This window comes from Colius striatus, chromosome 2 (genome assembly GCF_028858725.1).
Source record: "Colius striatus isolate bColStr4 chromosome 2, bColStr4.1.hap1, whole genome shotgun sequence".
Lineage (NCBI taxonomy): Eukaryota > Metazoa > Chordata > Aves > Coliiformes > Coliidae > Colius > Colius striatus.
The window spans coordinates 55,489,698-55,514,927 of NC_084760.1; the positions used below are offsets into that span (position 1 = coordinate 55,489,698).

Below are 25,230 nucleotides of genomic sequence, written 5' to 3' on the forward strand. Positions count from 1 at the left end.
TGTCTTATGAAACTCAGCGAGCACAAAAACTGAGAGGATGATGTAGGACTGTCTGACTGAAGCATCCTAAGAAGAACGCATGGTAGAAAGAGCCTGAGCATTAGGCATAAACCCCTGCCCAGTGACTCTTGTGTCAGGGTAGCTTTTGTGCTTTTAACAGAGCTGATACTACTGTGAAATTCTTACTGTCTCCTTCATGCTGCCCTGAAGATTCTCTGGAGAAGCAAAACATTGCTAAGGACAAATAGAGAGAAAAAATACAGAGCACTGTATGAGAAGTTGGCTGTAGAGCTTGGACATCCTTTAATGGGAATAGACATTCTTGAATAGTTATGCATGAATATTTTTTTAATATTGAATAAAACCTTGAAAGGAACTTAGCTGAATGCACACAGTCTTGAGGCCTGTGCCATGTGTCTCTTCATTTATGTGAGATGTATACCACCCTATTTCTATTACTACTGGTGTTTTAAGCAGTGCATCCTTAGAAGAGCTCTTTCAAGAATAGTTTCCTGCCTCAAGAAGTACTTTTAACCAGCTTAGACCCACACCTCATCAAGGACTAAGGAATGGACCACCCATGACTTGAAGGGTGGAGTCTGGTGTGGGTGCCTGTCTTAAATGTTCAGCTTGAGGGTAAATGAGGGTGAATTTGACTTCTGATATAATTCGGAATAGCTGTTAAAAATTATGCCAGATGGTTCTCAGTAGCACAGTTGTACACTGGCTCTGCTTTTTCTTTAGTGATGTCCTCCATACTAAGGACACTGAAAAATTGCATACATCTGCCTGCTTGTTGCTGTAAAGCTGCATGGCTGATTGATGTATGCACTGAACACATCCTTGTGTAGAGCACTGACACGTGGAACTGTAGTCAGAATAAGCCAGTGCATTCATCCTTTTCCTTAAATGGGTAGAGGGCAGATTTAATTCCTGGAATGAACAGAAGGAATGCTGTTGCTGTGCATACCTGAAAGAGAGATGGAGCAGAAATAATACCTGCTGAATTAACATTAGAATTATGTTCACTCTAACAGGCTGCCGAAGAAGTTTCCCATAACTTAAGTGGTATACATAGCAGAGAGAAGAGCAAGGACACTGCCAGATTGCCTGAGATTTGGTTTCACAGCACTGTGAATCCAGAGGTGACCTTCAGTCACCATCGATGTGATATCCTCGGATACACAGTGTGACAAAGCTTCCTTCCGTTGCTTTATTTCAGGTTTGATCTCAGTGATTAAAGACATGGAGTAACACATGGTCAGTCACAATCTGTTAGTTTAAAAGAAATTTTAGCAAATGTAGTTCTAGATCCTGCAAATGGTGGAGACCCTTGTGCTATCAAACACAGTAGTTCTTGTGCAAAACAGTTTGGATTGGGAGGAGGAGAAGGGGTAACGATAAAGTCACATGAAGTCGGGGAGGGGAAAAGGAATGGTGGATTCAGTGATGAATCTGCACATAGGACAATAGTTTTCAAACACAGAATTATAGAATGGTGGGGTTTGGAAGAGGCCTTTAGAGATCATCTAGTCCAATGCCCCTGCAGAAACAGATCCACCTAGATCAGGTCACACAGGAACACATCCGGGTGGGTTTTGAAGACCTCCAAGGAAGGAGACTCCACACTCTCCCTGGGCAGCCTGTGCCAGGGCTCCCTCACGCTCACAGTAAAATAGTTTTTTTCTTACGTTTAAATGGAACTTTTTGTGTTCCAGCTTCATCCCATTACCCCTTTCCCTGTCACTGAATTCAACAGAAGAAGTGATGTCCCAACCTCCTGACATCCACCATTTAGATATTTGTAAATATTAATGAGATTTCCCCCCCCCCGTCTCCTCTTTTTTAGACTAAACAGCCCCAGTTCCCACAGCCTTTCCTCGTAAGAAAGATGCTACAGTCCCCTGATCATCTTGGTGGCCCTGTGCTGGACTCTCTCCAGAAGTTCCCTGTTCCTGTTGAGCTGGGGAACCCAACACTGGACACAGGACTCCAGATGAGGCTTCACCAGGGCAGAATAGAAGGGGAGGAGAACCTCCCTTGACCTGCTTGCTTCTCTTCAGGTTTATCATCAGGGCTTTGGGCTTATCATCCTTCTGCCATTGACATCAGTTATACGTATTTTTATTTTATTGTTGTTATTTGCTGTATGGAAATAGAAATACCGTGTTTTCATAATGTGTAAATTTGCATTCTCCTAATAACACCAAGGAGTCTTGCAGCAGAGATTGCAAAGCACTTATAAAAAATCGCATTTGATGGACGGAGCTATAATGGAGTATGCAGAGGTTAGGGCTGAGGTTTAATGATTTCTGCTTTCCCTCTCCTGCTCTTTGCAGAGATGCGGTTGTTCCAGGGTGAGCTAAGAGGTGCAGTCCTAACACTCAAGAAACTCCTTGGGCTGCAGCTGTGTCTGGTCTGCACAGTGCAAGAACAAAAACTGAAGAAAGCCCTTTTCCAGTTCCTGTCCCTCTCCACCTCTTTAGGGGTCAAATACAGTTTATCGTCTTCCCCCGGACTGCCTTCCCCTCACCTCCAAATGCTGTTAAACCTTTAGCAAGCCCTGGTATACCAGCAGATTGCTTCAGCTAACATTAGCAAGTGACCATAAGCTGCAGCTAGGGTCTGCTGAGCTTCTTACAGCCTTCCCCTTCTTGTCATAGGTTTTAAAGACGAATTTAGTTTTGAAACTGCTGACTTCAGCTCTCATGTCTACACTGATGGCTTTATTTACAGCAGATACAGCACATAAATTGCCATCTCCTGGCTGTCCAGTGTCAGAGGTGTCTCTGTAGACAGGAGAGCAGGTGTTGATTCTTTGGGGCATTTGACTTTCAAATTTCCTCAGCATCACCTTGCTTTAAAGAGCACTGCTTCAGGGATTGATTACTCCTGTTGCTGCCCTTTCAGAAGGGCAACCTGCAGCACTGCGAGGCTGCCTCTACAGCCACCAGAAGAGAATTTCAGGGCTTCAGGGATGATCAGTGGGGAAAAACCTGTGTGCTCATCTCTTTGTGCCTTGTGAAACTTCCCATTTTACCAGTCAAGCAGAGTTCAGCACAAATGGAGAGGTCATGCAGTTTGAATGGAAAGACGAAATTGATAGTCTTATGTTCTTTTCTGATTGAGCTCTTTCAGTCTTTAGAGTGCTTTTTCATTGTCAATTTTTTCCTTGAAATCAAAAAACTAAAGTGAAAGAACAGTTAATACTATCCTTTCCCATTTCCGTTGGGAAGATGTAATGTCCTATTAGCCCAAAATGCCCTTGTAATTTTCCACTTTGAGATTCTGCTTTCTACCTCTCTAAAATCAGCAGAAACGATTGACTTTTCCTTGCTGTAGGAGGGACTAGTCATTCCCCTGCAGGGGATTGCTGTGAGGCTAGTTGGAGGTGGTCTCGCATACCAGCTACCGGGGGTGGAAATAAAAACTGGAAATGTTGTTTTGTGGTCTTTTCTTCTTGGTATTCTGCCTTGCCACAGCATCATACAGATGCCAGACTAGAAACCTTGGTGTGATGTGCTGTGCTGTTCCACTAATTGGATGTCCAGAAAGGAATGGGTTTTCTTAAATTAGTGTTGACTAAATGACTTGGACTGCTCTTTGGTATGGAAAGGAAGGAAAGTTTTCCATTTGCTTTGAACTGACATAATGGGGATTTAATTTGTGTGTGGGGGCGTATTTTGATATTTTCCTCTAGAGCACAAGAACAGTTTAACTGATTCAGATGAAATGGCTGTCTACTGCATCATGGATTTTTTTTTTTTTGCTGAGAGAGGTCAAAAAGAAAAAAATGTTAGGAAAAACACTATGATCATGTGAATGTTCTTCCACCTGTATATTCTCCGTATGCCCAGTGCTCAGCAGCTCATGGGTTACTTGAGCCCGATGAAGTATCTTTGTGTTTAATAGCTGTTGATAGGTTTTGGTCTCTTCAGTTTTGTATTTTAATGACCTTCTCAATGTTCTTGATTGCCTCCTGGGTCTCTCAATCATCTCTTTAGGTTGAACCTGGTTTTCAGATCCTGGGCAAATTTACCACAGACAGTCAGAAATTGCTCCCTGAAGCCACCTGCATGACATCAAACAAGTTCTGTCTTGGAAACAATTGAGATTTGTTGCCTATTGATTCTGTGGACATTTGAAATACTAAGATTATGTGTAATGGAAAGCAAACCATAAATCTGCGGAAATGTGGGAAATTAGCAGAGTGTTGGTTTCTGACAGATCCTGGCCAAAGGGGCAAGGCACCCAGAATGATAGTCTCTCCATCTTCTCAAAGCTTGGCGTGATTTGCCTTTCTTTTTGATGTTACTGCTGCCCCCTCATCACCCACTCCCAACTGGTGTAATTGTCTTCTTGTCCCTACCCCAGGTGTAGCTATTCCTTTCTTGTCCACATCAAGTAGCTAGGGATGTGCTTTGCAGGTTAAGCAGTTTTGAAGGTAGAAGCATTGCTTATGTGCTTGTCAGCACAGAAAGAAATAGTGAGATGAAAAAGAGTGCAGTGAACACTCTTCTGATCATTTACCTTCTCCCCTGCTTTCAGAAGGCATACACTGAGATGTCTTAAGAGAGTGAAACAGAAACAAGGCACAGTTCAGGAAGAAACAGAAACAGTCCTGTTGATTTTTAAGATCCTATTGGGAAGGAGAACAGAGATCCCCAGTGTTGTATTTGAAGATCTGAAGAAAAGATATGTTAACAAAACATCTGAATTTATGTAATTAAACCAAGATTAATTACAGTACATGATTTTTATATTGTATCATTTAACTTCTTAGAGATTCCACATGAGAAATGCAGATATTCAGCAGTTCTGTACATGAGTAAGTGCTTACAGCCAGGACTGTTAAGGGAAAAATACTTAATTAGGCCTCATTAATACAGATGGGATTGGTTTTGAAAAATTGTTTTCCTGTTGCTTCTTGGGGTGTTCATTCCTGAATGTTTAGAATAGATTTTGAGTCTGAAATGCTTATCAATAAGTAATAATTATAATTATTCTTAAGTAACACTAGGTATGGAAAAGGTATTTTTCTCTCTGCATCTGTGAAATATATTTTTGCAAGTAGTAGAATGTCCTTGCTTATGCAACTTACAGGTAGAGGAAAGAGCTACAACTGTAAGTAGATGTGGTTTAGGCATAAGATTAACCTACTGTTCAGCTATAGACTTGTTTTTAAACTTGACAAAATAACTCATGAAATGTCTTCTTTTTACATATTTCACTGCAGATAACACTCATGACACAAGCTGTGTAGTTGAATAGTTTACAGCATGGGATCAGAAATTAAATTGACCTCTTTTATCTATTCAGATGTAGAGCCCAAATATGTCTGTGTCTGGGAATGGTGAAAATGTGCAAATTGATAAGCTCTATCCATTTTTGAAAGATGAACTCCTCAAATACAAATTTACGTGTGGAAGTGATGCGTGCCAATACTCTTCATGTTAAGCATAGGCTGCATCAGGAGGATTAAGTCATTGCACATCCTCTCTGTGTTGAATGATGCTTCACAGAAAGCAGAATTCCTTGCTTGCTGGTTCAAGCCCATACAAAACCTCCCTCTTGGAGCCCTGTCTGGCTTCTAAAATCCCGGAAATAGTCCCCTTGACTTCAGCATGAATTGGATCGTGTATTCAATCCATGGTAATTTCACATCTTTATTTCTTTAATATAGATAACTTTTGTTTTTTGCATTAAGGCCTCTGGGGTCTGTATAGGCACCACACTGAAGTGGGGAACAGTGACCAAGGTTGATAAAATTATACTGGATCCAGAAAGAATTGTGGTAAAGGAATTTTTCATTGGAGAGACCGTGTCTAAACCTCTCATAAAAAGTACAGGGGAATTTGTTAAGCTTCTTTGCATGAATATTAAAGGTGTCCTATAAAAGCACTGCAGAGTTTAAACTGATGCCATATTTGCGTATTCAGAAGAAAGTGCAAGTTGTCCTCTTGTAGCCAAAGTGAGCCTGTCACGGGAACACATAGGAAGCCTAAGGAGAATGGTTTGTCTGTAGGTGGAAGTTCTGGTCTCTCACCTGCTGTAAAGATGTACTTAGCCGATGAGCCTGTGTATTTCAATAGTTGGCATAAAATACCTTTCAGTAGAGGTCAGCGCTTTGGAGGCCACTCCTGACAAAGATGCAAACTCACCTGAAAGCAGAATAAAGCAACTGGTAAGTACATAAAGAGCCTCACACCCTTTCTGTGTGAGGTGGGACAGAGCTCTCTCCTCTGGTTTACCTTTTTCCAGTCTATGATATGGACAAGGAGCAGATGCACTTGGATGATAAGTGTTTGGAGGTGCCTTCACCCCTCATTCCAAAACAAACAGGAGTTAGGAGTGGTTATGCCTTCATTGGAAACAGAATGTAAATAAAATCAAGAGTAGCTGTATGATGCCATTTCTCTTTTCTCTGTTCACATACCAGTTGGCATTTATATTTTTATCTTGAGAATGATTGGGAAAGACATGGCTACCTTGGGAAAACTGTGACAGGTGAGTGTCTGGACATTGTACAGGTACTTGCTATGACTTTCTGTGATGCATAAATCAGACATCTGGGTCCTTAAGGCCCTGCTTAAAAGTATTTGTCATTTAATAACCCTTGGTAAAAAGCACATTGAAAACCCCTAGATGTTTCGTTTTTCTCTGAATAGGTAAAATTATTTGAGCACAGGCAGAAGTGATGACAGGGTGGGGTGGTGGACTCCCTAACTCTGTGCGCTAAAGATCTAAAGAAAGACTCAGGTCCTGTAAGAAGGGATGCTCCCACCCCCACTCTTGTGCTCCTGTTTATGTATTTCACAGGTGCAGAACAACAACCAGGGTTGAAGGTAAGGCCTCTGAGCTGGAGTTGCAGTGAACAAAGGTAGCTTTGTACGGGGGTTGGCCAGGAGTTGGCCTCTCTTGTGACTTGCCCCTCTCTTGTTTACTGAGGAAGGTGGCTCTCGTCAGGGATATGAGGCTGAAATCCTTCTCTGATGCAGCTGGAGGAGAGGAGCACTGAGCTGCTGCAGGTAGCAATTCCTTTTATATTTCGCAGCTGAAAACTAGTGGTCGTTCAGTCTAAATTGAAAGTAGATGAATACTATAAATCCTGTCTTAAGAGAAAGGCCTCTATCTTAAAATGTTTTTGAGCCTATTCCAGCAATGCTACCTACAATAATGGGATGAATGGGTGCCTTTCTTCCTCATTGCTTCAGAGAGATGTTGTTGTTTTAGACATTTTCAAGTTTAAATTCAGTACAGCATCAGCTTCATCAATCACAGTATGAAGACAAGCCCTGTCAGGGAATCCATGCTTTATCTTTGCATTTTCGCACACAGAAAGAAGAAGGGGGAAAAAGCTGTTAAATGCTTCTGAGTAATAGTACTGACACTCAGAGATTAAAACTGGACTAGGGCAAAACAATCTTTACCATAAATGCTAGGGATGGAAGTCTGAATCTGAAAGGGGAACTCAGAGGGCAGACTTTCAGACTTGTTTTGCTTGCTACTTCTGCTGCTCTCATTCTATTTGCTTTTTATAGACCAAATTTTTGGCATGCTGATTTTATTTCGCTAGTGTTTTACACTAATATAAAAGGAAAATATATTGTCCAATCTAGTGGATTTGTGTTTGCACTTGTATAAATACCTCTTTAGCAAGTTATTTATTATTTCTACTGTACAGTGTCAGGGGATAAAAAAGTGCCACAGTATAGATGTGCTTACATAAGGATTGTATTCCTAAGAGAGTACTAAAACAAAACCCCAGCCTAAAAGGCACATGCCATGTCCACAAAAATCATCAGTTTAGCATACATTTCAGAACTTGCAGTACTGACAGCTTCTACAGCATCGCTGAGTCAGCTGCACAAGGGTGAAAGATGTGTGATCTTACTGTCAGCAATAGCATATGAAGACCTGCTAGAGAAGGCAATGAAAATATTCATGAAGTTTTTGAGCCCCACTGTCTTTTTTTTTTTTCTGATGATCCTTCATTTATAAGTGGATATGGAAAACAAATGAAATGTAATTTTCTGGTGGCAGGTATAATGTGATGTTCTGTTCCTTAACTGGGTGCCTGTGTCTGAATGCCTTCCAGGCTGAACTGTGTGGTTAATTAGTTATTTATGAGAAAGCCTTTTCGGGGTGAGGGTAGGCTGGTTTGTGTATTCCACTGAATGGATTATGTTGTTGTCTTTAAGGATTTGGGAAGGGCAGGTTTTGAGTTCTTCCCAACAGGCTAGTAAAGCACAGGAGGCCACAGGCAGCTTTCTCAGTTGCTTTATCAACTCTCTTCTGCTTTCCTGATCCTCGTCAAAGGCAATGGATCTCTTATGCTATGAATTCTTATCAATGCAGTTTGAAAAACATAATTGGCTCCTAGCATATTTGTAAACTCAGTAAACTCTTACTGACTTCTTCGTTTTGATTTTGGACTGTTGCGCTGTGGAATAATAGTGCCATTTCCTGTGAAACACGTGTCAGAACCACAGCTGAATAAATGTAACTTCTACACTATGAAAGCAGATCTAAAGCCTGACTTCTTTATGTGTAATAGAACTCCAGGACAACTAGTGCTGACTTCTGAAGTGTTACAGACAGCACAATCATACCTCATACTGCTGCTAGGAGATACCTGTATTGCATGACAACATACTGAGGGCAGAAAGCAACGGACAGAAATGTTTACTTACGATCAATTCCCTCTGTTTTTCTAGCCTCAAAGTGGCAAGCATCTTAGCTCTATTTTAGCTCCTTGCTTTGCTTGTGGAACATGCTTGTAGGATAGAGGTCAATATCATATGAAACTTAGATGCAACTGAGTTTTTTACTACCTGAGCAAAACAAGTATGATTTGACATTTCAGTTGTGATCCATCCAAAGTGACTGATACATAGCATATCAACCCAATTCCTGTACTTTCTGCTTTACAAAAATCTTGCAAGCACTCTTCTTGAACAGCAATAGTTACAGCTTTTTTCTAAGTGATCATCTAACGATTTAAGTAGTTAGTCATGGATATGACCATCTCTGGAAATGAGTTGTGGGAGCATTTTCCTCATCAATTTTAGTGTACACACACTCAAATGAGCTCAAATAACAACCTGTGGTAGCTGTTCACATGCACATATCTGTTCTGGTGGGTCCGTAACAAAGGTCTGGCAAAGAGGAACATGTTCTTGTTGATTCAATAACCTTAGTAAAGGATACCTCATTACCACCTTAGACTCATTCAGTGTCTGCTCCTCTTGTTTTTACACCCATCTCCAGGATGCTGAAAGAATTTCTGAACAATTTTGGTGCTTGCATAATGGTAGTTGGATGTGCAACTTTTGTCAGTTAGTGGCATTTAAAAATTCAGTGGCTCTCCTATTCTGAAATCACATTGGTGAAGGAGGGGCACTGTCAGAAAAAAGCAACTCATGGAAAACCCCAGGACATCAGCAACTTCATCAGCTCTTTGGCTGCTGGATGTATCTGGAGAGCTGGTGGCAGAATGCACTTCAGAAAGCCACCGTGCCAAGCTAAAAGCAGTTGTCATTTTCTTAAAACATGCTCTTCTCCTCTTACCTACACAGAGGAACACAGCTGTAGTCAACTAAATGAAACTGCAGACTGGGAAAGCAACAAGGGAGAAAGAAGCTGATGAAATTTCTGGTTTTTTAACATTTGAGGGGAAATCTGGTGTCGTGAGAAGGTGGAGAGGCACTATGGTAGCCATGTTTATGTTTTGTTTCAGCAACCAAAGCATGACTGTATTCTCAGAAGTCACAGATAATGCTCTGGAGGGACAACACAATGTATCATTTACATGCCAGCTGTACTTCATTGTTTGTCACTCTTTTCAGCACATACTCATTGCACTTTTTTGTTTTCTATCACTTTTATAAGCTGATAGAGAAAGGAATTTTAATGAGGGAGAGTCAAATGAGAAGATTATAAGGTAAAATTTCCATTTGTATTATGAGATCATCTTCTTAGTCTCAACAAGAAACCTCCATCTGTAGTTTTCCAGGATTCTGTTTCTTTAAAAAGATGTTTTCAAGATTGATTGGTATCAGGTGTGCAGTGCCACATGATTCAGGCGTTACTATGGTGACCACTCTCTTAGATAGAATGTCAGAGACTATAATTGTGCTTAAAAAATCCTGGGCACAGTATGATTAGCTGCACAGAAATAAGCTGTGACCTCACTCAGACCTGAGTCTATCTGTGTGAATTTTCTGATTTGTAACTGCAAGCCACCAAAGATTGTGTACTGATGTTTGAAGGAGGTTTCTCTACTGTCTCCCTTTCTGTGTGACAATCAGGCAGGATTAGTTCTGTAGTATGAGAGGAAAGACTAAGTCCTTTCAACCACCACCCGTCCCTGGTCCTTCTTGAGTCTATGGCTCTTTCTGTGTCTCAGGCTAGCAGATGCTCCTAGATAGTGCTCTGCTGATGTCCCTGCGGCTCTCCTCATGTCTACTTTATGCTAGGGCACATGAAAACAAAAGGAGTTTACTGCTACACTGACGTCTGTGTGTTTGCACTGTGAACAGTGGCGAGCCTGAAATGCCTTCTCTGCCTTCGGCAAATCTCTGACCAACAATTAAAATTGAATTACCCTTCAAAACCCTGCTTGTTTTGCATTTCCCAGGCCCTAACACTGCAACTGCACATTTGCCTTTTTATATTGCAGCTGGCAGTAATGTTACATTTGTTCGCTAACTCCTGCAGAGTTAAGGGCATAGGTTAATTGGCCCCTCTGTCCATACACTTTTTATGCTCTTACAAAGGTAGTTGACCTTTTGGCTACCACAACCTGTAGATTCCTGGGTTTCTGCTGAAAGCCAAGTAAGCTGCAGTGACATAAAAAATAATAAGCTCACAAAGCTTCTTAGCTTGATTTCTGCCTTGGTAAGATGGAAGGAAAAGAAAAAAGTTAGTAAGGAGTGAGGAAACTATAACATGGGTACAAGGTCAGGAGGCAAGGGCTGAAGGAGCAGTAGAGTTAGAGGGTAATGGGCATTCCTGCCCCAATTCCCCCATCCCAGCTACTGATTCTCAGCAGCAGCAAGGAGCTCCAGGCTCAGCCTCCTATGGTTGCTCTTAGGCAGGATGGTATGAGCAGCAAAAGGAATGAATCCTGGTTTTGATGACTTGCTGTGTCTTTGCACTGTTGTCCTGTTCAGAAGGCGTGGGCTCTCGGCCGTTGAGACTTGTAGGAATCTCTGTCAGCATGTCAGACTGTTGCAGGAGATCAGATGTGAGGGAAAGGTCTGCTACTAGAAAATAAAATTTCCTACACGAAAGAAACATTTCTGATGAAGTCTTGCAAATTCCTTCAATTTCAGTAGGGCTTGATCCTTTAACTTGCTAAATAACTTTCTCCCCAGTATCTGTAGAAGTCAACAACACTCAGCACTCTTCAGTGTTAAGACGAGGAAGTTGGATATTTGGACCTGTTGTGTCCTGGTGTTGTCTCTTGAGCCTGCAACTATTATTTTGAAATTTTGAAATTAGAAAATAAGATAAAATAAGTGATTATGGCTCCAGTTGTACAGAATACTTCAGTATGTATTTCTAAGATGCAACTACAAAAATGATTGAGCGCTCTTACGTACTGGAGCTACGCAGTACAGTGGTGTGTAGTGCTTCAACTTGGAGTTAAAGTGGAATTTGATTGTATTATGCACTTCAGTTTATTGATTTGACATTATCCCTTATTACGTTTGAGTTGTCTTTTGCTAGGTAATAAGTGGGCTCTAATACAATAAATAAATGAAACTTAGTCAAATAGTTAAAGGTGAGTGTAGTTATCAGTCCTTTAAGTCAACTTTGTCATGTCCCCACTGTATTAAGCATATGACCTTCAGCTCCACTGGGAGTCTTTTAGAAGCCAAAGTTACTCCAGGGGTCAAGTTCTTAAACTAAATTATCCCATTGACTCTTAATGGTCTTCATAAATGAATGAGAGACCAATGATTTATAAGGAACATTTCCAAATATGGAAACAACTAAACCAGATCCTAATACTGGCATGGAGCAGTTTGAAAAATTAAATATCAAAAGCTGATAAAGAGCAAAAGAAGTCAGACTTTGTATAGTGTATAACACAAACACTGATATGACTGATTGAAATCTGAGGGATGGTAAGCAGGAGCATCTGTCATTTCAAAGACCATGTTTGTTAATAAAGAAATAACAAGCATATTAATTGACTGCTTTGCATCCAAATGTATAAATAAGACTGGAAAATGCCAGCCAAAGCTACTACAGCTAGGAAAGTCAAATACTGAATTGTTTGGGAGAAAAGTGAAAACTTCCACAGCTGGTTCCTTACTTGAGAAAACTGTGACATGGGAAGTGACTGAGCTTACTAATTATTGCCGCCGCCTTCATGTTTTTACTTCTGTTTCCTGGATTTCTTGCTTCTCTGTGGGGCAGGCCTTTCCCTTCTGATTTTGCTGTGTTCCTCTAAGCAGCAGAAACACACAACAGAAAACCCATCTGGAAAACAGACTCAGTGCCAGCCCTATTCAGAACAGAAAAGCTGATTTTTGATGCCTGGTTTGGAGTACCACATGCTTTCCTCTATATGTCTCAGAGCCGAACTGGAAATCTGTCACTTTGCCTAATTTCCAAAAGATGGAGGCTTTTAGAATACAAAGTCCTGCTGAATCACTTGATAGTTCCCCATCTTTTGCACACCTGTCAGGGGTGAGCTGCTCAGCCTGAAAACCCTTGGTACCTGGGATCACCTTACCCTGTTTTGTACATTATCTGCACAAGCATTACTCATCAAGGCAGGCATAGTGACATACTGGACTGCACTCTTTAGACCATCTATGGAACACTGTGTCCACTTTTGCTCCAGCCTTACCAAAATGATATTCATAAACTGGAGCAGGAGACCACCACATTGTTCAGGGGAATTGCCCTGAGCAGAGGCTGAGGGATTGGGGCTTTTTTAGCTTGGAGAAGACTTTGAGGGAAACCTAAGAACAACCTTCTCATAAGGTGTTACCAAGAAGCTGGAGCCAAGCTCTTTATAGAGTTGCACAGCAGGAGAACAAGACACTATAGTCATGAACTAGAACAGGGTAGATTTGGACCTGAGGTAAGGAAAAACCTTTTCTTCATGAGGACAGTAAAGCCCTGGCACAGGTTGCACAGTGAGATTGTGGAATCTCCATCCTTGGAGATACTCAAAAGATGACTGCCTAAATCTCTGAGTAGCATGGTCTGAGTAGAGGCAGGAGGCTGGCGTAGATGACCACTTGAGGTCACTTCCAACCTGAATTATTCTGTGGTTTTATATCACCAAGTTTTCAGTCTTGCTTTATCCTCTACTTCTGCCTCTATCCCATACACCTCCTTCTAGCTTCATAATCTGTCCCACTCTCAAAGACCTACAAGTAATGCAGGATATTAGTACTGTTCTTCAGCAAGTGAGCCTCAGAATAATGAAAACTGCTGGTTTTGAGATGTTGATAAACTCCTATTTTGACAAAACTCTACCTTCATAAGGGAGTTGCTTAGCCAGGACTTGTAGGCAAATGTCCCAGTAGGAAAACATTTGCTTTCCTTTCATGCTGCCATCTGTTTGTAAGGGTGAAGAAGCACTGGCACAGGCTGCCCAGTGAGGGTGTGGACTCTCCTTCTCTGGAGGCTTATTCAAAACCCACCTGGACATGTTCCTGTGTGACCTGATCGAGGTGAAAACGCTTTAGCAGGGGGGTTGGACTAGATGATCTCTAGAGGTCCTTTCCAACCCCTACCATTCTGCGATTCTGGGGGTTTTTTTAAATGGTATTCTGCTGTCTTCAGGATTGCTGCTCATCTGGAAGCTAGTATTTAACTTCTCAAAATGATGTCTGGCAAGAAGCCATAGCAGTAATTACCATGAAGGCAGAACTGCATTCCAACAAAGACTTAGCCAATGTAGTTCAGTATAACAACAATGGAGTTTTATTTCTGCTTCAGCAAATTAAGAAATAATACTGTCTAGTGTTCTAGCCTCAAATAAATTCAGAGAACTTCTATTCAGGGCCCAAAATAAAGCAGAGCAATTTCTGGGAGCAGGAGCAGTAAATAAACCAAAGACAGTGGATTCATATTCATTTAGGCAAAAAGACAGATGGAAAAATAAAAAAAATTAAGCCCCATATAGCAAAACACTAGTGATTAGCAAGAGACTGAGTGATTTCCTGAATTGGGGAAGTATAAAATATGTTTCACATCCAGTCATCACCTTGACTGATTGTGTACTGGAGTTCAAACCTATGCCATTTAATGCCTATAGCCTCCTATATCTGCTTGATGAGGAAGATGGTTCTGACCAAGTTACTGATGTAAGTTACTGATTTCCACCTGACTGCTTCATCCATTTACTCCCGTCTGAACAGCAGAACTTTGTTTTACCAACTTGCTTTCACCGTGAAAGGGGTGATTGTTCCTTTTTATCAGGAGATAGACATTTTAGAATATCTTTAAATCTATTTGTGTTTGTTATTCTGAATTAAGTATCAGTGGACTGTGGCCTCTGAGAAACCACCAGAGTCTGCATCCCTTCCCTCAGACTTTCCTTCGTGTCTCATGCAGCCCACCTGTTTGTGAAGTGTTTAGCAAAGTCAGGTAGGGTTCATTGCTTTGATTTAATTAGCTTTTCTAGTTATCCCAGAATCAGTGACCCTAATTCATTTTCATATGCTGAACTCATTTGTTAGGAAAAGAATTAAGTTGAACTAGTTTATACTCTTTCCTAATTACGTTACTTGTTCCCTTCCCCTTCTCAGCTGACTTTGAGAAAAACTCAGAAAGCTCAGACATTTCTTCAGCAGTAGAGTCAGAATCTGTACAGAATGGGCAGATACAAAGATAGGATCTAAAATATGCTCATGAATAGCTTGAAACAATGACCTAACAATGTGAAATAAGATTAGGAAAACTGCAGAATTAATTTTCTTTCCTAAAATTAAAAGGATTTAAAGGTCAGAGTTCTGATGTCGATTAGTGACATTCAAAGTTTCTAAAATTATGAGGAAGTAAAATGTGTAACAAGGACACTTTCTTTTTGGGACACTGTTGAATGTCTGATATTGTGACTTTTCCTCAAAAAATCGCTAGATTGTCTGTCAATAAGGAGAGCAAAAAGTCTCTCCCAGAAAACACAGGGCCTTGGGTTTGCAGCAAGGTAGGATCATCCATTTATCTACCAAAAGTCACTTCATTTAATTCAGTTACGCTGCCTTAACAACTGGTCATCACAGTTTTCTTAGCAGTTGCTAAGAGTTCACCAACTTCAAATTCAGTGATTAATTTGGGATGTGCATGAGAACTTCTCTTCAAAAAAACCAATGTAAACTAGCTTTTGCAGAAGCTGGGTGAACAGATTTTTCATTTCATGAGAGGAACAAAGCAAGGGGCATGTGCATGTTGGTATCAGTTCAGACTTCAGGATGCCATGATCCAGTTCTTGAACTTAGTGTGACTTGTCAGTGTTTGGGTTTTGAGGTGGTAGGAGACACACAGGTGATGTAGAAGTGATAAACATAGAAACTGATGCTAAGAGTTTCCATCATAATTACATAATTATCTTCTGTTAATTTTGGACATGTTAGTGGTCTGTTTTTCTCAAGTACTCTGTGTCTTAACAGCTTACACTGACCTCTTCACATTTTCAGGACTCTAGCTCCAGTATTCTTAACAAACTAATGCATACCATGTTTAAACTTCACTGAAGGCCAGCAAGAGGCATATTTTTTTCCTGAGAGTAGTTGTATTAAAACTGTCTAAAAACTCTTTCCAGAGTAAATAATAACTCTTTGAGTTTGGTACATGCAATGAATACATAGAATTGAAAACTGACTCTTCAACTTTCTTTTAATCCTGTTCCTTTCTTTGTAGGTGTGGTAACTCCTCACTGACAGGGAGAGATTCTAATAACCATTCCTCTACAGAGATAAGAGAAGCCAAACTATTACTTGTCGTGGGTCAACATAGCATGTAGCAACAGAGCCAATCACAACTGTTCTATCATCAGATTAGCAGATCTGTCGTGTCATTGATCTCATTTACTTTCAGTTACAAGAAGCACATAAAAGTCCTAAGATGCTTTGCAGGTATTGTCTCCAGGGGAATAACAGCATCTTGTTGGGGTCCTCTTTAGTGCTTCTTTATCAGAATTTTGCTAATATAATATTGGCAATGCAAGGAAAATATTGTTTCAGAGAAATATTCATCAGTTCCTTGGTTCAGTGCTGCAATCAGCTGGGAGCTAATTAGAGAAGGCGACAGGTAAGAATTCATGGTTTATGGGATAAAATAAGCACAGTCATTACAGTACTCAGCTGGAAATGTGGAAGTTGTGAATGCTGGACTGAATCCAAGGCCTCTCTCTCCTTGTGTAAGAAATAGTCCCTGCATAAATCATAGATGCAGTTTTTAGGTTTCAAGCATAATATTTTTCCTCTGTGTTTTAAGTAGTGGCCTCACTAATGCCAGTCCTGACCCCCAACCTCAGTGACATACTTCTTTTTCTCCTTCAAAGAAAGCATTGTGCTGGAGTCTAAAGTGTAAAGACTAGGGCAAAACGTACTGTTGACATGGAAAGAGCAGAATTTCGATTTCTGTACTTCTGCACAGTGGAAAGTGCTATTGTTAACAATGTCTTCCCTAGGGACCAAGGCATTCATGTACAAGGCAGAAGCTCAAGGCAGCATTTCTTCAAATCACTAGGTATCCTCTTCTGGGCATATTTTCAAAAGGAGGAATGAACGCTGCCTGGTGATTTGAAAGAGTCATTGCACGGGTGAAGATTTCTTTGTGAATTGAAGAGAGCAGTGAATAGATGAAAATGCTTCCTGGCAACCCAAAGCAAGGCAATGTGCTCTCGTGGCCAAGAAGGCCAATGGAATTCTGGGATGCGTCAAGAAGAGTATGTCCATCAGGTCAAGGGAGGTTCTCCTCCCCTTCTGTTCTGCCCTGGTGAAGCAGATACTGATACTGCAAGCAAAGGTGTCATGGCACCTGTCTTACACATACACATGCTCACAGCTGAAGAATGAAGGAAAATTAGATGCTATGAAGAATTGTAGTGTGTAGAACAAGAAAAGAGGCAAGATGAGGTCCAGAGACTGTAGTGGGCCTTCAATCCACAAAAAAGGTTGCCCTTGCATGTAGCTACTAGGCTTGACTTCACCTTTATTTACTCATCTTTAGTCACTCTATAGAAAAGTGAGGTTTTACCACTTGTAATATGACCATGAACAGTTCCATATCCAGTGAAATTTACAGGAGTTTCTTTTAATCCCATGTCATCTCACCTTAACGGCTATGGCAAGAGCATTTAAAAAGGAAAGATTTTGGATGACATATGTCCTCAGACATCAGTGTAGGAGATGTGGAGGTATTCATACATAATAACACAAAATAAATGCAAATTACAAAAAACATGAAATGCTTTTACATGGATCTTATAAACATAGGAGCATTCTGGCCATTGATCCGATAGTGTATCTCATGGTCTAATTTTCATTTCTTTAAAAACTTTGTAGAAGAAATTTCATTTATCTATAAAAGGACTTAGCTGAGCTTCTCAAATGCACTAAATTCAAGTTGAGAAGACTTTTTTCACCTATTAAAATAATAAACACAACTTATTAAAGATAGAACTTAATAATTGTAAGCAGATAAAGGTCTCAGCAATATTATTTGGAAAATAATTGTTTTGAGATGAGAAATGGAGAATAAATTAATAAATTATGACATCCTAGAATAGACTTTCCACAGACCAAAAATTATGTTTTTTCATAGATTATGAATGCTCTTTGTGCTGCAAGACCAACAAAGTCTTTCTGAGTTTGTAGCAGATAATCTGTATTTACATATATAATTGGCAAGTTTTCATTAAAGCATCTTGCTTCGTATTAGAAAGCTCTTAGGTCATTAGTTTATCTGGCAACAAGCCACTTGCCAAACTTCTAAGGGTGAAAGTCTGGTTCCTGAGTCACAGTTTTGGAAGCTACAGTAATAGTTCAGGAAAAAAAACTCCTGGTAGAGACCCTGGAGAGCTGCAAAGACATAAAATATATATGCTTTTGAACTTTAAAATAGAAAAGACAGAACCCATCATCAGATCTGTTGTATGTGCATATTTTCTTTCTCTCCTCAGCACCTAGGTAATTATAAAACAACTAAAATCAACACATAAAATGTCAGGTTTGAAAGGGCATGTGTGTAAAAAAAGCGTTTTGGGATAAGGATGTGGTTGAGAGCACTGACTGTACCAAATTTGTCCACTAATGTATCAGCTGACTTAAGAGCCCATTTTTTGGTCTTCATGTGAGTGTCAGATTTGGAACAAGAAAGCATTTTAATTTGAGAAAACACTCACAATTTTGTGCTTCCCTGCTGATAAGAGACACGATTTATTGAAGGGAGGGGGATAAAAGGAAGCAAAATAGATTGGAAAAGGGGCTAATGGGGCTCAAGCCATTGCATTACCCCTGCTGGATTGTGTGTGTGCATCAGCACGCTGTCAGCCACATACTTCCTTTCCACTACTTGCATTAGAGGCAGGTGTGACCCTGATAACATTTTCTGTCTCCCTTCTAGTATTCTTCAGATCTTGGTTCTTAATTAGAAACCTATTCTTGTTTTGCCTTGCCAGCTATACTTAATTGAAGTAACCGGTGCTTCAATGAGTGTCATAACCAGCGGCCAAGGACGGTTGTCTTGTTGAAGTTTCTTCTGGATAGTGTTAATAAAGCAAAACCAATGAAATAGGCATAATCAACAAACACAAGAAGAAAAATAACTTTACAGAGTGCTAAAAGCACTTCAGGGAAGATTGTTGTTCTTCCTGTATATTTATGCTCTCTTTATTGTATCAGCTACTGTTGCAGAACATTTGAGGTGGAGAAGTGATAACAATTTATTTTGCAGTATTTTGAAAACCAGTAATCTCTGCATGACAAAGCTCTATCTCCTTCAAAATGCCATTTCTGTTCTTATTCTAAAAAGTTTCTGGAGCAGCATTTTTCATAACTATTACCTGTGGAACAAGCAGGATTTTTCTGCACTCTTCACAAAGTTTGTACTGGGCATCATGAAATATTAGCACTTAATATCAAAGTACAGAGGGAAGAATGTTCATCCAAAAGAGACTATGGAGAAGAAAAGGTTGTACTAGGCAAGTGCTGAATTGTTGAATAGATCAGTGTAGACTTTAGTGTGGTTTCATACCATATCCAAATAAATACGTAAGTGATTTGAAGGCTGAATATAACCATTTAAACATCTTCTTTTTATGTCTAGGTTAAACATTTGAAATAGAGATGACAATGTACAAAAAAGAGAAATATGTACCTAAGCTAATTACTATTTCTGCTATTTCACAATCCCTCTGACATCCACTGAAATGTCCCATTCTGCTTTAGTAACTGTGAGGTAAGACTCCCATCTCATTTGTCCCAGTATACATCCAGAGAAGCATAACTGCTATGGGATTTCTCTGTCAGCTTAGGTCCTCTGTGTTGGAAGAAACCTATCCAGTGGTAAATAAAACCCCATCTTCCTGCTAGTACTCCTGCATCTGTGGATGACTGGCCCTTGAGAAATGTCAGGTAGACGCTATCTTGACTTTGTACAAAACGTTGAGTCATTTCCTCAAATGTTCAGTGTTCCTTTCCTTTTTTTTTCCTCCTGCTGACGTCCTTGGTACACAAGCTTTTTTTATTTGTATTGCTTCAAATTGTTTCAGCTCAAGGAGGCTTCTCCAGTGGCAATTTGCTTCCCAGGTAGTTCTATGACAGCAGCTTATTTTTAAGGAGACCATGGAAGCCGGAGCTGCTGGCACCTTTCTGGATGTTTCTTTCTGTGACTGCCCACACTCTTGAGCAGTGGCTTCCTTCTGTAGCTCATGCCCAACCCCTCTTCAAGAAAGCCCCAGACCATGCTGTGGGGCTGACTGCATACCTGAACCGTGAACTTGAAGGTACTCAGCATTTGGGGGAAAATGGGGGGAGGCAGAATTGGGCAGACTGCCAAGAAATCATACTGGATGACGCTCTTCCCTGCAGGTTGGTCAGTTTTCCATGCAAATCATCCAACAGCAAATAGAAAATTAAGCAGTATTAGTCATTTCTAGGTAGCTTTCTTTTCCACTGTGAAACTGCATGTAGGTGCTGAAATACTAACTCTTGTAGACATTTGCTGAAAATGTGTTGGGAAAGTAGTATTTGTAGCAGTGTGAAAGCAATTTTTATGCCATAGTTATGTATTACCACTTCATACAGCAGAATGCCATTGAAGAAACATGGTTTGCTTTCTTACATAGTGTCCAGGCAGCAGTTGCCACCTTTGGGGTAAATGTAGCAGCACAACTGCCGCAGAGAGATTCGGCCTCCTTTACCTGGGAGAGTGGAGAATTGGGTTTATGACATGGTTGTTAAGGACTTACTTTTATACCAGAAATGTGCTAAATGAAAAGGCCAAAGTCCAGAATTCTGTCTATAAGGCATACACTCCTGCCTTTCAATTTGTAGTCTGTTTATTTTAAATGTATTCAGGTTTTGTTGTCTCTTGGCAACAGTTCAGTTTTCCCTTGGCGTTTTGCTGTAGTCAGCTGAAACACAGACATTGAGGTCATATTCTAGTTGTTTCTGGGTGTCTCTGGTATTTGTTGACCCCTTTTTGTTGTCCTGTAAGTAGCTTTTTCTCTTACACTCTCATTTGCTGTGTTCTACCATTTTTGTCCTCTACCTCTTTTAGGCTGTTTCTAAAATATTTTAACAGGGTTTCATAAGCATCTACCATTCCTAATGTACTTTACTAAAAGAGCTGTGCTTATCTCCATACTGCCTTAACAAACCAGGCAAACAGAGAAGTTCCTCTTTATTCCTGTTCATAGCCTTGCTAATGTTCTCCTTCTTGCTCTCTTTCTTCCATACTGTGGAAAATGTCTCTGTCTTTCTAAGCTCTCCTTTGAAACACTAGAGTAAATGTCTTGTTTGGTTTAATAAGTGTAATTAGATGACAAAAACAAAAAGATTGTGTGTTCAAACTCTGATCTGCATCTGTGTCTGTTGGTGCTTTAGGGAGTTCCCTAGGGAGAAGTAGCGAAATTAGTTCAGTTTCTCTGTGGGTGCATCTCTTCCTTCCTAAGAGGGGAAGTGGGATTTATCAGGCAAAGCTGTTCCCGTGGCTCTTCAAACACAGACTGTCCAGTCAGTCCTGTAGAGATATCCCCATCACAGCCAGGTTTCTGGAGCTCCCTGTGACCAGGAGTCAGAGCACTGGATGGGAACAGCTCTGAACTGAGTGCAAATAGCTGCTTGTGCTTGGGCCCAGCCTTCACACAGTCCTTACAAATTGGAGGGACTCTGTGCAATTTAGGGAAGAATGCTAAAACTTGTAAGGCAGGAATCTGCTCTTGCAATCTTGCTGTTTCTTTTTTATCTGCTTGTCAGAATAAATGAGCAGGGCTTTTGTGGAGGGATATCTGCAGAGGTTTTTTTTCAGTCATCTCTTTCCTAAACCTCAGTTCTATTGAACAAATTTGTAGTGATTTGGTTGATGTTATAAGGAACAGAACGTGACTCATAGTTTCAAAATAAATCTCGCATACAGGTCTGTTCAGTGGAAGATCATGTCTTTTCATCTGCAATCAAGAAAATTCAGAATTATTTCTGTTTTTTTTTTTTAAATTATAACCACAAGATATAAATAAAACAAACCTTTCAACTGCTCATTTTAAAGTGAGACAAAAAATTGTGGCAGACCAGAGGAGAATGTTTCCCGTGGTGCCTGTAGTCTTTTGTATCTCTTCAAGAATAAAAGATCATCTGCAGAAATAAAAGAGTCCCCTGAAATCACACCATCTGCTGTTGTCCACCCAGATTCGTACAAGACAGGTAGGCTCTACTAATGTCCAGTATTGAGTAGAGTTTAGAAAAAGGGAATCCACCATCTCTAAGGATATATGCTCATCAAGAAAGTATGGCAAGCATCCTTACTTTCGACCTTTCAAAGGTACAGGTCTTAATACATAAGTAAATGATGGCACATAAAAAAAGGGGTAAATATTCTGAGTCAGCACCACTTGAAGGTTTTTATTTTGAAGGACTCAACTTCATACTTCCACAAACAAAACTCCCTGGCACAGCTAAAAGAAATGTTCAGAGCTCACAGACATTTGAGAAGAGGTCATTAGCTTAACAGATGGTAAAAATTTGTGTCTGAGCATTCAGCAGTTCCTGAACTCACACAACATGTTACACAGGTATATATACACACTGGCTAAATGCTGTGGAGGCTGCAAAATCCTAAGAGGAGCTTGCAAGGGTGGTATTCCAATTAAACATACAATCCAAAGGCTACAAAATGTCAGTGCTGAACAGTAATCTTTAACCAACAGGAAACAGGTTCATTCGGGTGCCTCATTCCTGGCTATCAGCGTGCCTTGAGTGAGTGAAGTGACAGATGTGATGAACTTCCCCTCTCTGGGCTGCTGTGTGTCTGCGAGGAGGTTCATGTGTGGTGCTGCCTGGAGAAGAGCCTCTGTGGGGACTGTTCTAGCTCTCACTGTGCTCCTGCTACGAGGCAGGGAGGGAGAGGCTAGATGGTGAGCATGGCAATGGCACTTTCTGGGTGTGGTGAGAGTGTTTGAGGAGGGACAGAGGGTGAATTTGCAGCTGCAGAAGGCCAGAGAAAAGAGGGAAGACTTTTGCTACCATGCAAGGGTAGGAAGAGGGCAGGTAAGGCTACACCTTTCAGGGTAAGGGAGAGAGGAGTTGAGCTGGAGGATGATGCTCCATCTCCTGTGTGGCTTTGGTGGCTGCCAGGGTTTGACCATCTTGTTCTCAGTGCCATGTAGGAGTGCGAAGGAGCCACCATCCTGTGATGAAGCCAAGCAAAGTCTGGGCTTTCCTTGCTTCCTAACATTTTAAAATGTCCTTGTAACACTGGGACTGTGTGCAGGCTCTTTCCTGGGAAAAGAAACCTGATGAGATCGCGTTTGTGTGCTTGCAGGGATGAAACCAGCAAAGGAGAACTTCAGAGCCAACAAAGAGCCGAGCAATTAAAGCACTCCACTAATCCATAGTAACTCAGGCAAACTGTCCTCCCATTCTGTGCCAACCCCAGTACACAGGCAAACAACTCCTTGGCAGCAGTTGAGGGACTCTCCTGGATCTAGTAAAAAAATTGTGTTAAAACTGATGTGATTTGGGAATAGCATGGTTCCAACAGACCCCAGTACAGTACAAGTGCAGATTCCTTTACAACAGAAAACTGTTTTCGGCAGGCAGATTCTATCCAATTCTGCTCCGAAGGAACGCAAAGTAAAAATATTTGCTCGGACAGATACTGCTTTTACTGTCCTTGTGAAAGAAAGTCTCAGGTCTGCCATGAGAAAATTCAACCCACCTCTCACTCAGAATATAGTAGGCTAAATGTTAAGTTAAAAATAAAAATGATAGGAGAAGAAAGCTGATTGTTAAATTTTTTAAACCAAAAGATTCAGTATGTAGACCTCCAAGCTAATGTTGTTTGTATGACAAGTAGGAACAAGACTTAATGGCTTGCTTATATTTTGGTTTCCATGCTTCTGCTTTTCCTTGAATGTCAATGGCCCATGTTAGATTAAGAAAGTTAAAAGTTCTGTGACTGGTGGCATTCCAACTGAAGTAATTTAAGGATCCATCCATAATACATTCAAGTCATTTATAAAAACTGAACTTTTAACTATCCGCTTTGTCGTCTTTTGCGTGGTCCTGTACGTACTGGTTGTTTTCATAGCCTCACTATCGTTTGGGTTATAAATGCACTTTTGTTTTGCCCTTACTTGAAGCACTTTATCCAGGTGTTTCCATAGCAGGACATGTTTACCGAAGGTTCATTCACCAAGATGGAAAAAAAAACTCTTTTAAAGACATCTGCCTCATTTAGAGATCTTTATAAATAGAATTAATTTGAAAGACATTAATTCAACTGTGTGGAAATTATCTGACTGCCAGCCCAGTGTATGGCTTAAAAATGATTGGTTGGTGTGTGTTCTTGAACAAGAGATGGGCTGTAATCTGTAGAGGTAGGGATTGGCTTTTAGGACTTTTTTTGAGACAAGAATTTTCCTCAATTGCTTAGTAAGCTCAGGGAGACAATAAAATAATTTCTTTAGTGTATTTTACTCGGATTTTGAACAAAATTGGTCTGTTTTACACAACTAGTCCATAACTGTGAAGGTCTAAGATGGGAAGACTTTTTTAAAGTTCTTGGCTGAGGACACTGGAAGGTAATAGAAATGAGTCATACTTTCATAAAACATAAGTATATTGAAAGGCTAAAGAAATTAAACCAAATGAATCCCAGGTGTAATTCTGCTGACATGTTTAGCCTTATAACTAGTATGTATTTCACCTATTAGGTCTGTTCTCATAGGAAAAAGAGACCCTCTGAAATAGCATGAAAGTTAGGGAGGTTTATAGGTCATTGTGATCAATGGTATCCTTTCAGCAGAGACGCGGAGGAAACAAATGGAGTCATCTAAAAATAGGAAGGCAGGAGCAAGTGTAGTACTGCAGACAAACCCTTCACTTGAAGGGTAAAGTTAATCCAAAATAAGCTGCAAGGAAAAAGTTCTTAGTGTGGCTAATTGTGTAGCCTATGTTTTCCATCGGTAGATCTCAAGAGACTGTGGGTTTGAGGTTATTTTTTTAATTTATTTGAAATTCTGTTTCATTGCTGCTATTGAGTGGAGCAGGGTATAGCTGGCTTATTAAAGAGCACTTTCCTAGTGCTGTCTCATCTCTGTATTATCAAATTTCAATGGAAACATCAAAGGCCTTGCAAGTAGATAAATACATGCATAACTGCAAGATCAAACTGTAAAACCATACTATCAGGATATGTTCCAGTGAATTGTAATTGTTTGAATCTCTTTCTTTATTTGTAAGTTAAAGTCTATATTAAATATAATTGAGAAGTCTCGAGAATCAAGGTCATCATTTAACTTAAATTATAAGCCTAAAGGAAGGCACATTTCTCAAATCTCAGTCTATTTTCTTGGTGAGTCACCATGGGATGAGGCAGAATTTTCTACCTGTAATTTCATTACAATCAGTAAACAGGACTACTAGCAAGACTGAACAGGTATGGTCTAGAGGATATGATCTGAGTGGAATTGTATTACAGTAAGCATGATATATGTTGGAGACTGAAATGAAAATGAAAAATTGTTAATTTTAT

The 25,230-nt window shown here is 40.3% G+C and overlaps 1 protein-coding gene across 5 annotated transcripts in view; it reads left to right on the plus strand.

Moving 5' to 3' along the window:
• The window catches only part of PKIB (cAMP-dependent protein kinase inhibitor beta), a 54,529-nt gene that overhangs the window by 13,317 nt on the left and 15,982 nt on the right, over positions 1-25,230 (plus strand). The window contains exon 1 of one of the 5 annotated variants that reach the window (XM_061990311.1): positions 20,006-20,066. The exons of the other annotated variants lie outside the window; for them this stretch is intronic. The gene's annotated coding sequence lies outside the window, so the exon portion shown is untranslated. Of the gene's footprint in view, positions 1-20,005; positions 20,067-25,230 lie in introns of those variants that run through there. 5 annotated transcript variants of the gene reach the window in all.